The following is a 12,645-nucleotide window of genomic DNA, read 5'->3' on the forward strand; positions in this document are numbered from 1 at the left end:
CTAATGCAAGTAATATCCTGTGTAAGAAAAAGAAGACCCTGATAAATACATAGGTAATTAACCCTAATGGGTAATAGGTACAACCTTGTGAATAATCATTCACAAAATAAAGTACAAGTGAATAATATTAAGAACCTCACCCCCACTGGTAAACAGAGAAGTAAAAAGTAAATGTTTTTAACCTACCGAGTTAATAAACACTTTAAAAATAATGTTAGTGAGAATTTGGGGCTGCCACTCACTGGCGGGGGTAAATGTCTACCTTTCTGGAAAGTGCTTTCACCGTGTGGAGCACTTCAAAGTATTCTTAGCCTTTGAACAATGACTTTGGCTTTATAAATCTAAGGAAATATAACAAAGCAATGGTACTTACCACAGCTTTACTTATTTTATTTTTGAAGACAAGATCTCGCTTTGTTGCCCAGGCTTTAGGGCAGTGGCGCAATCGTAGCTCACTGCAGCCGCAATCGTAGCTCACTGCAGCCTTGAACTCCTGGCCTCAAGCAATCCTCCCACTCCAGCCTCACGAGTGGCTGGGACTACAGACACATGCCACCTTGCCCAGCTAATTATTTTAGTTTTTGTAGAGACTCTGTTACCCAGGCTGGTCTCAAACTTGCCTTGGTCTCCCAATTGATTCATTAGAGGCATGAGCTATTTCACCCAGTCAGCTTTACTTATAATAGAAAAATTAGAAATAATCTAAATGTTCAACATTACAATAATGATTAAGTAAACAATGATCCATGTGTTGTGGACAATTAGGCAGAATATTGGACTAGGTGCAGTGGCTCATGCTTGTAATCCCAGCACTTTGGGAGGGTAGACTTTGCAAGACTTTGCAAAAACATTTAAAAATCAGCCAGGCATGGTGGCATGTGCCTGTACTCTCAGCTAACTCAGGAGGCTGAGGCAGGATTGCCTGAGCCCAGGAGTACGAGGCTGTAATGAGATTCAGCCTGGGAGACCAAGCAAGACTCTGTCTAGAAAAATTTAAAAAGGCAGAATAATCATGGAAAATATTTGATATAGTATGGTGAAAAACCATATATATGCTTTGAATCCAATTTTTAAGAAAAATGCATGTATGAAGAAAATATTGGAAAGATATGTTTCTAAAGATTACTGGTATCTGTAGGTGATGGGATTATGGAGAACTTTATTTCCTTTTGGCTTCTTGATAATTTTCAAGTTTTCTATAGAGAAAATGTATTGCTTATGTTCTTAGAAGAAAAAATGTTTTTAAAGAAAAAGTTGTTTTTGAAGAATTTAGTTACATAGGAAAATGTAAGAATATAATGTTAAGTAAAAAATAGGTTCTGTATATGTACATGACAATCTCTGTGGAGTAAAAAATATATGGGAGGCTGGGCGTGGTGACTCACGCCTGTAATTCTAGCACTTTGGGAAGCCAAGGCAGGCAGATCACTTGAGATCAGTAGTTCGAGACCAGCCTGGCCAATATGGCAAAACCTCGTCTCTACTAAAAATACAAAAATTAGCTGGGTGTGGTGGTGTGCACCTTTAATCCCAGCTACTCGGGAGGCTGAGGCTGGATAATCGCTTGAACCCAGGAGGTGGAGGTTGCAGTGAGCCAAGATTGTGCCACTGACCTCCAGGTTGGGCAACAGAGTGATACCCCGTCTCTCTCTCTCTCTCTCTCTCTCTATCTATCTATATGTTTTATATTTTTTACATATATATGTCTATATCTATATGTATGTATATATATCTCCATATATATACACATATATATATATGGGTGAGAAGAGTGAAATCAAAGATGATCAAATAGTGGTTGCCTTTAAGGAAACGGGCTGTAGAGAATTTTGTGAGTAGGTGATTGTTCCTGCTTTTTCATATTTTCCCAATTTGTCTTCAATGAGCATGTATCATAACCTTAAAAGGGGGATATTATCTTAAAACTGCTAAAGATAGGCTGGGCGCGGTGGCTCACGCCTGTAATCCCAGCACTTTGGGAGGCTCAGGCGGGCGGATCACCTGAGGTAGGGAGTTTCAGACCAGCTTGGCCAGCATGGTGAAACCCTGTCTCTACTAAAAATACAAAAATTAGCCGGGCGTGGTGGCACATGCCTGTAATCCCAGCTACTCGGGAAGCTGAGGCAGGATAATCGCTTGAACCTGAGAGGCAGAGGTTGTGGTGAGTGGACATCGCGCCATTGCACTCCAGCCTGGGCAACAGAGCGAGACTCTGTCTCAAAAAACAAAAACAAAAACAAAACAAAACAAAAAAAAAAACACTGCTAAAGATAGTAGCTATTTCTCGTTAAAAAATAAGTCCTAACTTTTTAATGATCACCATTCTGACTGGCATGAGATGGTATCTCATTTTAATTTTGATTTGCATTTCTCTAACGACCAGTGATGATGAGCATTTTTTTTTTTAGACGGAGTTTCCCTCTTGTTGCCCAGGCTGGAGTGCAATGCACGATCTCAGCTCACCACAACCTCCACCTCCTGGGTTCAAGCAATTCTCCTGTTTCAGCCTTCTGAGGCATGAGCTACCACGCCCAGCTAATTTTGTATTTTTAGTAGAGACGGGGTTTCGCCATGTTGGCCAGGATATTCTCGATTTCCTGACCTTGTGATCTGCCCGCCTCAGCCTCCCAAAGTGCTGGGATTACAGGCGTGAGCCTCCGCACCTGACCTCTACTATAAACATTTAAGATGATATACCAAGTGGGGGATCAAAGAACCACTTTAACAAATCCCCAAATATAGCTTCCATATTTAAATTGCATTTTTTCCAAACTGTGGCTGTTAAATCGCCCAAATTGCCCTGCTAAACATTAGGAAGGACAAGACATGACTTTCTGAAATTTTTATTTTTTTTTGAGACAGAATCTCACCCTGTCGCCCAAGCTGGAGTGCAGTGGCACAATCTTGGTTCACTCCAACCTCTGTGCCTCCTGGGCTCAAGTGATTCTCCTGCCTCAGCCTCTTGAGTAGCTGGGATTACAGCTACTGAGATTACGCCCAGCTAATTTTTGCATTTTTAGCAGAGATGGGCTTTCACCATGTTGGACAGGCTGGCTTCGAATTCCTGACCTCAAGTGATCCGCCCGCCTTGGCCTCCCAAAATGCTGGGAATACAGGCATGAGCCAGTGCGCCTGGCCAACTTTCTGAATTTGACGGCCGTCTACTTTTGGGGGGCCGTGAAGTTCTTTGTGTGAGAAGCAGAACTGGGAAGACTGAAGGGGTCTTATATTTTTCCTCCTCTCCCAGCTATGCTTAAATACATTTAATATTGTGGTCCCTGAGAACTTAGCATGTGGGTTTTTAGGAAACAAGTCTGGGTCTGGGAAATCAGTATCTTAAAATCACCTAATAGCATTTTGACCTTCTTCCTTCTTGCATCAGAAACACAGTTGTGAATAGATTGCAGGTCTCATGACAGCCTCTACTTTGCTTCTTATTTTGCAAATGTTGCACGTAAGGCTGTTCTGAGGAGCTCGTTTGTTATTCAACATGACTCTCCAAGCTCTCAGTTCAGCCAAGTTCATTCTCCAAAGCAATATTAACCAAAATCAGACTTGAGATCTGTGAAATACCTAGCAGGGAGCTAGGTCATCAGTGACACATGTACTTTGCCAGTTGTGAATATAAAATTTGTTAAATTACTTAGATTGCCCTACTCTAACAAATGAGAAACAAATCTGCATATAACTAACAAAAGGAAGGTTTCTCAAATTTGACCCCCCAGAAAAAACACTGCTAACAGTTTAGTGTATTATTCTCCAAGTGATGTCTGCATGCACATGCATACATACATAGAATTATAGTTTTACTTTTTTCTCTCTTAATATATCATGGGCATCTTTCTGTGTTGGTATATAGAGAGCTACCCTGTTCTTTTCTTTTTGATACAGGGTCTTGCTCTGTTGCCCAGGCTGGAGTCCAGTGGTGTGGTCGTGTCTCACTAGACCCGCAACCTCCACCTCAGCCTCCTGAATAGCTGGGAGAATAGGTGTGCACCACCATGCCTGGCTAATTATTTTATTTTTTGCAGAGACAAGGTCTTGCTTGTTGCCCAGGCTGGTCTCAAACTCCTGGGCTCATTCAGTCCTCCCAACTTGGCCTCCCAAAGTGCTGGGACTACAGGCGTGAGCCACTGTACCCAGTCCCCCGTTCTTTTTCATAGTTGTATAGTATTCCACTGTGTACCATTATGCCATCATTTATCTGATTGTTCTCCTGTTAATAGGATTCAACCTTCAAATACTTTTTTTCAGTTACGGTTGTTCATCTAACAGTAACAAAGGTAAACTCACAATGTCACATTTCTATAGTTATTTTGTAGTGTACAAAGAACACATTCGTATTCCAATTCAGTCTTCTCTATAACCTTTTGAAATAGGATGGGCAACTATAATTGTACGGTACCAAAACTAGATCAGCAAGACCTTCCAGCTGGTAAGGACTAAAACTGGGATTTAAACCTTAAGTTTTGAGCTCCATTTCTAGTGTCTTGGCTGCAAGAAGGCTCCTATTCCTGGACCCGTGCTTTGGAGGAGCAGCTGAAAAGCTGCAAGGCTTTAACATTGCATCTGCAAACTCTTCTGACTGGATTTTAATGCCTTCATTTTCGGTAAGCACATTAGGCAATTGCCTCTCAGTAATGTCAAAAAGGGAGCAATTCAGGTTGTAATTATCAGGACCAACTGCAATATATAAGGATCAGAGTCACAGCGATGCAGCTGTCAGGCATCTTTATGGTCTCTTTTATTTAAACATCATCTCAGGAGGGCAAAAAAAAGACTCCTTGCTTCCACTCTTCCTCATTCCCAGTATTTTAGAATGTACTTTTTACATTAGATATATTGTCACAGCAATTGGTTTTTTCATAAATTCTCTGCATCAATATGGGAGCTTCACAAATACAGAAATAGTCTATCTTGTTCACAGCTCCACAAGCCCAGCACAAAGTCAACACCTAGCAGGCATCCAACAAATACCTGGTCATGAAATAGTTTTGTTATTAAGAAACAAAGCTGGCCAGGCCCAGTGGCTCACACCTGTAATCCCATCACCTGTAATCCCAACTTAAAATTCAAAGCTGGGCACAGTGTCTCATATTTGTAATCCCAGCACTCTGGGAGAGTTAGGTGGGCAGATCACTTGAGATCAGGAGTTTGAGACCACCCTGACCAATATAGTGAAACCCTGTCTCTACTAAAAATACAAAAATTAGCCAGGTATGGTGGCTTGTGCCTGTAGTCTCAGCTACTTAAGAGACTGAGGCAGGAGAATCGCTTGTACCCGGGAGGCAGAGGATGCAGTAAGCTGAGATTACGCCACTGCACTCCAGCCTGGGCAACAGAGCAAGACTCCGTTTCAAAAAAAAAAAAAAGAAAGAAAGAAAGAAAAAAAGCTTAGCTGGGTGCAGTGGCTTACCCTTGTAATCCCAGCACTTTGGGAGGTTGAGGCAGGAGGATCACTTGAGCCCAGGAGCTCAAGACCAGACTGGGAAACATAGCGAGACCCCCATCTCTACAAAATTTTTTAAAAAATTAGCCAGGCATGGTGGCCATGCCTATAGTCCCAGCTACTTGGGAGGCTGAGGTGGGGGGACCACTTGAGCCTAGGAAGTTGATGCTGCAGTGAGCTGTGATTGTTCCACTGCACTCTAGCTGACAAATGAGACCCTATCTCACAAAAACAAAGGAAGGAAGGAATGCAGGGGAGGGGAGAATAGGGGAGGGGAGGGAAAGGGAGGGGAGGAGAGGGGGTGGGAGAAGGGAGGAAAAGAGGGGAGGAGAGGGGAAGGGAGAGGAGAAGGCTGGGCATGGTGGCTCACACCTGTAATCCCAGCACTTTGGGAGGCCAATGTGGGTGGATCATATGAGGTCAGGAGTTCGAGACCAGCCCGCCAACATGCTGAAAACCCATCTCTACTAAAAAGATAAAAAATTAGCTGGACATGGTGGCAGCACCTGTAATCCCAGCTACTTGGGAGGCTGAGGCAGGAGAATCGCTTGAGCCTGGGAAGTGGAGGTTGCAGTGAGCCGAGATCGTGCCACTGCACTTCAGCCTGGGTGACAGAGTGAGACCCTGTCTCAAAAAAAAAAAAAAAAAAGAAAAAAGAAAAAGAAAGAAGCAAACAAACAAAGCTTAAACAAAGCTTAAAGAGATTATTCAGAGAATAGAGCTCGATGTAATAAATTAATCTCTGTGTACAAGACTCATTTCAAAATACATTGTCACTCATGTTATCACAACAACCCCTAGATCAGGAACAATTGGATAACATAAGTCAGTTAAGCTCTTGTACGTCCCACATGACTCCAGATACAGTGGTGACAAAGACAAACTAAACCCCTATTCTGGTACAGTTTGCATTCTGAGGGGGATACTTACAATGATAAGTGCTAAGAAAAGAACAAAGTGATTCGAGTGGGGGAGATGTACTTGTCCTGTAGAGAGAGTAGCCAGGAAGGCCTCGATAAGCAGGTGACATTCAAGCAGACATCTGAATAATGAGAAGAGACAGATATGCAAAGGTCTAGGAAGAGCACCCCAAGCAAAATCAAGCAGGTAGCCAAGCCCCTGAGATGAAAATGAGTTGGAGTTCAAGGAACCACAGAAAGTCAATGTCACTAGAGTGAATGGAGTGGGGCAGAGAGTGACCACGCAGGGTCTTGAAGGGATTTATTGTTATTGCAATGGGAAATCTTTGCAGAGTTTTAAGTAAAAAACACAAAACGTCATATAACTTATACTTTTAAAAATCACTCTGCTGTATGGAGATGGAAATAAACAAAAAAAGGGAGCACTTATCAGAGAGCCTCATATTGTCACTGGTCTACAGGATGAATCTGGGCCTTTAAAAGGCAAAGTGACTAAGAGAATAATTTTTTTAAACATAGATTTAGCAACAAGCAAAAAACAAATATTCCAATTTAAAAATGGGCAAAGGACATGAACAGATACTTCTCAAAAGACGACAGAAAAATGGCCAAAAAACATGAAAAAATGCTCATCATCACTAATCATCAGAGAAATGTAAATCAAAACCACAATGAGGTGCCATCTCAAACCAGTCAAAATGACTATTATTTAAAAGTGAAAAAAAATAACAGATGCTGGCGAGGCTGTGGAATGCTTATACCCTGCTGGTGGGAATGCAAATTAGTTCAGCCACTGTGGAATGCAGTTTGGAGATTTCTCAAAGAACTTAAAATGGAATTACCATCTGACCCAGCAATTCCATTACTGGGTATATACCCAAAGGAATATAAATCATTCTACCAAAATGATACATGCACACATATGTTCATCTCAGCACTACTCACAATAGCAAAGGCATGGAATCAACCTAGGTCCCCATCAACAATGGTGGATTGGATAAATAAAATGTGGTGCATATACACCATGGAATACTACACAGCCATAAAAAAGAGCAATATGATATCTTTTGCAGGAACATGGATGCAGCTAGAGGCCATTGTCCTAAGTGAGTTAATGCAGAAACAGAAAACCAAATACTGCATGCTCTCACTTATAAGTGGGAGCTAAACAATGAGTATACATGGGCATAAAATTGGAACACTAGACACTGGGGACTTCCAAAAGTGGGGGGAGGGGTGGACATGGGCTGAAAAACTATTGGATACTATGCTCACCACCTGGGTGACAGGATCATCTATACCCCAGACCTCAAAATCCCATAACACACCTGTAAAAAACCTGCACATCTGAATCCAAAATGAAAGTTGGAAAAAAAATACATTTAAGACAACAGTTACTTTTGGAAGTCTTTAGGGGAGTGGTATTGGGATAGGATGTAGAAAACTGGTCATTTTGTATTTCTTGTGCTGAGTGGTGCATTGAGCAGTATTGGTTTGACTATTGTGCTTTGTAACTTTCACATATCATATGTATCCTGTGTATGTTATGGGCTAAATTGTGTCCACCCCCAAAAGTCTTATGTTGAAGTCCTAATCCCCATACCTCAGAATGTCACTCTATTTGAAAATAGGTTCTTTAAAGAGTTAATTAAGTTAAAATGTAATAGGCTTATGTTTGAAGGAAGGAAGAAAAGAAGGGAGAGAGAATATGTACATGTGTCCAAGATTGCAGTGAGTGAGTGGCAGACAAAGAAAACCTGATTACAATCATTTTCCACCATTTCTCTATCCCACAAAGAATAAGTAGACATGTTGTGTGTGACTTCCAACAATTCTCCCTAAGGGGAAGGCACTACACTTTTGTCCTCTTTCCTTCCCTCTTCTTGCTGCTTAGAATGCAGACGTAACAACTGAAGCTCTAGCAGCCACCCTGGGGCAAAAGGTAATAACAGAAACAACATACAATGGGGAGAAAGAAGTCTGTGTCTGGCCAGGCAAGGTGGCTCAGGCCTGTAGTCCCAGCACTTTGGGAGGCCAAAGCAGGTGGATCACTGGAGCCCAGGAGTTCAGGACAAGCCTGGGCAACATAGCAAGACCCCATCTCTACTAAAAATACAAAAAAAAAAAATAGCCATGAGGCTGAGGTGGGAGGATCCCTTGAGACTGGGAGGTCGAGGCTGCAGTGAGCCAAGATTGAACCACTGCACTCCAGCCTGAGTGACAGAGTGTGACCCTGGCTCAAAAAAAAAGAAGAGTCTATATCTCTGAAGACTTCATTTGAGTCACCATTCCAACCTCCAAATTTTTTTTGAATTTAATTTAGTTTTATTTTATTTTGCTTTATTTTGAGATGGGATCTCACTTTGCCGCCCAGGCTGGAGTGCAGTGGTGCAATCTCAGCTCACTGCACCCTCCACTTCCCGGGTTCAAGCCATCCTCTTACCTCAGCCTCCCAAGTATCTGAGACCATAGGCACGTGCCACCATGCTTGGCTAATTTTTTTTTTTGAAATCGAGTCTCGCTCTATTGGCCAGGCTGGAGTGCAATGGCACGATCTCAGCTCACTGCAACCTCCACCTTCCAGGTTCAAGCAATTCTCCTGCCTCAGCATCCTGAGTAGCTGGGATTACAGGTACCCACCACTGTGCCCAGCTAATTTTTTTATTTTTAGTAGAGACGGGGTTTCACCATGTTGGCCAGGTTGGTCTTGAACTCCTGACCTCAGGTAACCCGCCTGCCTCAGTCTCCCAAAGTGCTGGGATTACAAAGGTGAAACACTGTGCCCACCCTTGAATTTTAAGTTATGACAAATTCTAGGGAATTCTAGAAGCTCTAGCAGCCACCTTAGGGCAAAAGGTAATAAACAATATACAAAGGAGGAGAAAGAAGTCTATGTCTGGCCAGGCATGGTGGCTCAGGCCTGTGGTCCTAGCACTTTGGGAGCCTGCATTTTCTCTGTGAAGTGCAAAGCATGATTATCAGTTGTGAAACAGAAGGGTTTCTGTGACATTTGGTTTAATTTTGATGACAGAAAATATAATACATCTCGACTCCTAACTTATTTGGATTGTTTTGTTTGTTTTGAGACGAGGTCTCACTCTGTCGCCCAGGCTGGAGTGCAGTGGCATGATCTTGGCTCACTGCTGCCTCCATCTACCAGGCTCAAGAGAGCCTCCCCCAGCCTCCTGAGTAGCTGGGACCACAGGCATGAGCTACCACACCTGGCTAATGTTTTGTATCTTTGGTATAGACGGGGTTTCGCCATGTTGCCCAGGCTGAGCTCAAGTGATCTGCCTACCTCAGCCTCCCAAAATTCTGGGATTACAGGCATGAGACATTGCACCCGGCACCTCAAATTGTTGTTGTTTTAAAAATGATTCCAAGGTACAAGTAATATTAGGGACTATAGCCCTATTCATATCTGTGTTTGAGTGTTAGCTTCACCTTTGCAAGTTACTTTATTCATGAATCTCAGTTTCTCTCCCTGTAAAAGGGGAGATAGAACAAGTGGGATTATGACAAAAAATTGATATTTGTGAAAGTGCTTAACACTCAATAAAAGCTGGCATGCCTTCATTATATCAATCCATTTTAACCTCACATAAAGTCCCAGTATTTCCGGGTTTTTCTATGGTACGTCTAATGCCCTCAAGAAAGACGTGTGGGTCCCCTTAGGGTTAGTTACATTGTGCTACAAAGATAGTCTTGCATAATTAGTAATTACAGTCAGCATTTATGATTTACCATATGCCAGACACATTTCATGTATTTTTATTTAATCCTTTCCCAAAACTTTGAGAACAGATGCTGTTAGTATGGTCATAAGGAAACTGGTGAGAGGTTAAGTAAACAGTCCAAGATTGCATCACTTAGTCAAAACAGGATTTGAAGTGAGGTGGTCAAGATCAGTGGTACATCTATATAATGCAATACATAGAGGAAACTTAAATGCATACTACTAAGTGAAAGAAGCCAATTTTATTTTATTTTATTTTATTTATTTTTAAAAATGGAGTCTCGCTCTGTCGCCCAGGCTGGAGTGCAGTGGAATGATCTCAGCTCACTGCAACCTCCCCTTCCCGGGTTCAAGCGATTCTCCTGCCTCAGCCTCCTGAGTAGCTGGGACTACAGGCATGCACCACCATGCCCAGCTAATTTTTGTATTTTCAGTAGAGATGGGGTTTCACCACGTTGGCCAGGATGGTCTCAATCTCTTCACCTTGTGATCAGCCTGCCTCAGCCTCCCAAAGTGCTGGGATTACGGGCGTGAGCCACTGCGCCCGGCAAGAAGCCAATTTTTAAAAGATTTCTTTTCAAACTACAGTCAGCCCTCCATATCTGTGGGTTCTGCATTCATGAATTCAACCAAGGATCAAAAATATTCTCCCAAAAAGAGATGCTTGTGCCTGTACTGAACATGTACAGACTTTTTTCCTGTCATTATTCCCTAAACAATACAGGATAACAACTATTTACATAGCATTTATATTGTATTGGGTATTAGAAGTAATCTAGAGATAATTTGAAGTATAAGAGAAGATGTGTATAGGTTATATGCAAATACTATACTATTTTGTATAACAGACTTGACCATCTGTGGATTTGGGTATTTGCAGAGAATCTTGGAACCAATTCCCCATGGATACTGAAAGACAACTGTATGTGTGTGATTCAAACTATATGACATTCTGGAAAAGGCATAACTATGAAGACAGTAGAAAGATCACTGGTTGCCAAGAGTTAAGGAAAAAGGAGGATGAAGAAGTGGAGCAGAGAGGTTTTTCCGGACAATAAAACTAATCTGTATGATATTATAATCCTGGATAAATGTCATTATACATTGTCAAAACCCATAGAATGTACAATGCCAAATAAACTCTAATATAAACTATAGGTTTGGGGTAGATAATGATGTATCAGGCCGGGCACGGTGGCTCAAGCCTGTAATCCCTGCACTTTGGGAGGCCGAGACGGGCGGATCACGAGGTCAGGAGATCGAGACCATCCTGGCTAACATGGTGAAACCCCGTCTCTACTAAAAAATACAAAAAACTAGCCGAGCGCGGTGGCGGGCGCCTGTAGTCCCGGCTACTCGGGAGGCTGAGGCAGGAGAATCGCTTGAACCCGGGAGGCGGAGCTTGCAGTGAGCTGAGATCTGGCCACTGCACTCCGGCCTGGGCGACAGAGTGAGACTCCGTCTCAAAAAAAAAAAAAAAAAGATAATGATGTGTCAGTGTAGATTCATCAATTTTAACAGTTATGCCACTCTGGATGTTGATAGTAGGAGAGGCTGTGCATGGAATTTTATAATTTCAGCTCAATTTTGCTGTGAATCTAAAACTGCTCTAAAAAAACATAGAGTCTATGTAAAAAAATCATGAAAGCAAAAATGTCCAATATTTTGGTGTCTGGCAGGTAAACCAGTATGGACTGAAAAGAGTTGTAAAAAGTGGGACAGGAAAGCAAGATTAGGACCTGGTAGGGAAGGGCCTTAGATGGCAGAGTGAGCTATCAGGACTTTATCCTATAGACCAGAGGGGGGTCATTGAGGATTACGGAGCAAGAAACTCAGTTAAGAACAGACTATTTTAAGAAAATCCAACTGGGCGTGGTGGCTCACGCCTGTAATGCCAGCACTTTGGGAGGCTGAGGCAGGCAGATCGCTTGAGCTCAGGAATGCAAGATCAGCCTGGGCAACATGGCAAAAACCTGTCTCTACAAAAAATACAAAAATTAGCAGAGCGTGGTGGCATGCACTTGTGGTCCCGGCTACTTGGAAGGCTGAGGCACAAGAATCACTTGAACCAAGGAGGCAGAGGTTGCAGTGAGTCAAGATTGTGCCACTGCACTCCAGCCTGGGTGACAGAGAGAGACCCTGTACCAAAAAAAAAAAAAAAAAAAAAAAAAAAAAAGATCCCTTTGGCAGTTGTGAGGAGAATTCTGGAAGATAGACTAAAGGCAAATAGATGAGTTTAAAAGTGAGAAGAATGCACAAGAATCTAGGCCAGTAAAGAAAGGGGTGCATAAAAGATCATCCAGTTTTTTGTTACTGACTGGACATAGGGATAAGAACAATGACTTCATGAGAAAAATAAAACACCAATTTTTAAAAGTTGTAATTATTTCACATATTAAGCATTAACTGAATCACTATCATGTGCCCGGTCCTATCAGTTATATCTCCAAATATATCTGGAATGTATCCACTTCTCTCCATTCCTGTTTCCACCACATTCAACCAAGTCATCAATATTTCTCTTCTAAAAGATGGTAGAA

The sequence above is a fragment of the Macaca fascicularis genome, chromosome 14 (assembly GCF_037993035.2).
Source record: "Macaca fascicularis isolate 582-1 chromosome 14, T2T-MFA8v1.1".
NCBI lineage: Eukaryota > Metazoa > Chordata > Mammalia > Primates > Cercopithecidae > Macaca > Macaca fascicularis.